At 46.7% G+C, this 3,147-nt stretch overlaps 1 pseudogene; it reads right to left on the bottom strand.

Moving 5' to 3' along the window:
* Positions 1-1,404: 1,404 nt before the first annotated feature.
* LOC110322618 lies at positions 1,405-2,183 on the bottom strand (annotated as a pseudogene).
* Positions 2,184-3,147: the final 964 nt, after the last annotated feature.

Below are 3,147 nucleotides of genomic sequence, written 5' to 3'. Positions count from 1 at the left end.
CATTGGGAAGAAAGGCGTGTGAAAAAAAAAAAAAAATGCTCCAAGTCTCTGTGACGGTTCTGTGGTTCTCCTCTATCAAACCTAGGACACCACAGCCCACGTTCCTTGGTGAGTAAGAAAATACATAAAATGAAGCTGTTTCTTTCCAAATAAACAGAGCCCTGGAGACCTGTGTAAGCTGCATACACCTGATCAACTTTCCCATTCTATACCCCAAGAAGGCATCACAAATCAATCACAGCACTCATTCCCATTAAACCCAAATGCTCCTGGAGAACCATCCTCAACACAAAGAAGTCACTGTCAATCAAGACAGAACACCCTAAAACATGACATATTTAAGGTTCTTTGTTTTCCATTTTTTTTTTATTTTATATGCATTTGTGTTCTGCCTACATGTGTGTGTCTGTGTGAGGTTGTGGAATGAATCCCCTAGAACTGGAGTTACAGACAGTTGTGAGTTGCCATATCGGTGCTGGGAATTGAACTCAGATCCTCTCGAAGAGCAGCCAGTGCTCTCTCGCCTGCTGAGCCATCTCTCCAGGCCGTTGTTTTCAATGTTTGGATGACATGTTCTTCACAGATTAGTCTGAGGAGAGGGGAGGATACAGTTAGGCAGCTTTGTGTTCAAGATCCAGCTTCCCATGAAGGAACTGGGGGCCACAGGTCATCACAACCTTGGGCCTCATGCAAGACTTCAATTCACTGAGCAGATAGCTACATTTCCCAAACCAATCGGTGCGTGTTAGGTACAACCTCTCAAACTCGGTTGTTACTTTCTTATCTCATAGCCATGACCGAATACTAGCAGAAGCAACTTAAGGCAGGAAGGATTTGTTGTGGCTTTCCTGGACTTTTCTTTTTTGAGTTCAGAATCCTGGCAGTTCCTGGACTTTCACAAATACAGACCATCTCAGTGGAGAAAGCACGGAGGGAGCAGACATCAGTCCGTAATGGCAAGGGCTTATCACTCTGCTTGTTCACATCTTGGCAAATGTGCCAAGCCAAAGAGCTCAGGCCAAAGGCGAAAGCAGGGATCACCTTCAAGGCCCCCCTAGTAGCCTTGACCTAGCCAGCCAGGAAGGTACCATGTCCCTTAGGGTCCATAACTGCCCAAAACAGTGCCCCCGATGGAGGCCAAGTATTCAAAGCCATGAGCCTGAGGGGGACATTTCCTATTCAAACTATAACAGGACTTTAAGTTTAGTTTATTTGGGTTTGTTTGAAGAACCCACCTTTCAGAACACTGACCTTGAGGAAAGTATTGTTCGGACACTCTCCCAATGGCTGCAGCCTCCTCTAAACCCCACAACCCCCTAACCCTACTTGCTTAAAGACTCTTTTTATTTTTTTTTTGAAGTTAATTTTGTAATTATATTTATGTACAGAAAACATAGTGTACATTTAGCCCAGTTTAGTGGCGAGCTCTTTAGCCTTTGCCTTTTCCAGCTTGGCAATGTGAGCCACAGACGTAGGACCCAGGGTGTTCCCTCCCCAGTGGCGACGGATCTCCTCATATCTGTCATTGTAATTGGTCCTAATGGCTTCCACCAGCTTAACCAGGGCACCCTTGTCTTCCAAGTTAACCTGTGTGAAGGCAACAGTGGTGCATGTCTTCCTGTGGACCAGACATCCCAACCTGGCCTTTCCCTTCATGATGTAGTAGGGCACCCACAGCACAGGCAGGAAAACCACCAGCTAAATGAGCTCTACCCTTGGGCAATCGTGACCAGCTGAGCCTTCTTGTTCTCCACCAAGGTGGTGACTGTATTGACATCTGCTCGGAGGACAGGTGGTCTCTTAGTTGGGACGTCCCCTTTGCCAGCAGCTTTCTTCAGCACGGGCCAGTAGCCTTTGCTTCTTCTCTTGCTTTGTCTCTGGCCTGTACTTGTGGGCAAGCTTAAGCAGCTGAGTAGCTGTCTGCCTGTGAACTGGTTAATGGCAGGAGGTACTTTGAGCCGCTTATAGAGGATGGCTCTTTGCCGCTGCAGCCTGATGTAGCAGGGCCATTTGACAAAGCGTGTTAGATCTCTCTTGGGCTGGATGTCCTGCCCAATGCCTAAGTTCTTGGGCCTTTTCTCAAACAAAGGATTGACCACCTTTTTGGCCTCCTGTTTCTTGACGATGGCAGGGGCAAGGGCCAGGGCCACCTTCTTCCCCTTGGCCTACTTTCCTTTGGGCATCTTGCTCGATTGTAGAAGAGCACTTAAGGGCTTTTAACAGAAAGAAAATGAGGAAGAGGAGGAGGAAGAGGGAAGACGGATGAGGAGGATGCTTAGGTAAATACAAATCCTATCAGCAGTGAGTCACCAGGGCCAGTTAAGGAGAACTTCAAGTTCTAAGAAGATACTTTAAAGCCATAGGAGAAATGACTTTTCAGTTAAAAGTGCAGACTGCTCTTGCAGAGGATCCAAGATCTGTTCCCAGAACCCACATCAGGAGGCTCACAACCTTCCTTAACTCCACCACTAGGGGATCCCACACCCTCTTCTGGTTTCTGTATGCACTACGTTCATGTGTACAAAGACACATACATAGACACAACTTAAAATCAAGTAAATAAAACCATGGATATATTGCTCCTCTCCTGTATGTCTCTCTAAATCCATACCCACAGTGACTCTTGCTTGATCTAGCTAGGAGGAAATGTTAATCTATCTGCCCTGTCTTTATTTAACACACTCTGAATGAATCGTACACTGGTCTTGGCACATAGGGCCTCAACACTGCATAGCTGTCACGCATTAACCACAAGCCAAGGACAAAATCATCTCACAGAGCAGAGGAAAGAAAGTGGTGGTCATCTGTCACTGCGAACAAGCATTAGGCCTTGGCCACAGCACACAAGTCAATCATTATGAACTAATTCTAAGGTTTTCACCCAGTCACAAAGTAACCACTCTCACTCCAAGGATACTAAGGTCAGGTGGACCATGGCCAGCTTAATTTAGCCAGACTCCACTCACCAGAGGCAAAGGTCGCAGAGGGGTGCTGCTTACTGGCTCGTTCACATGGCTTGCTCACACTGCTTCCTTATAGAACCCAAGACCAAAAGCCCAGGGGTTGCCTCATCCACAATGGGCTGCCCCCTAACCCGGAACATCAATCACTAATTAAAAAAAATGTTGTACAGGCTTCTCCCAACCC

Source organism: Mus pahari, chromosome 5 (genome assembly GCF_900095145.1).
Source record: "Mus pahari chromosome 5, PAHARI_EIJ_v1.1, whole genome shotgun sequence".
Lineage (NCBI taxonomy): Eukaryota > Metazoa > Chordata > Mammalia > Rodentia > Muridae > Mus > Mus pahari.
The sequence above is the reverse complement of the archived record's forward strand: the minus strand, read 5'-3'. Positions and strand labels throughout refer to the sequence as shown.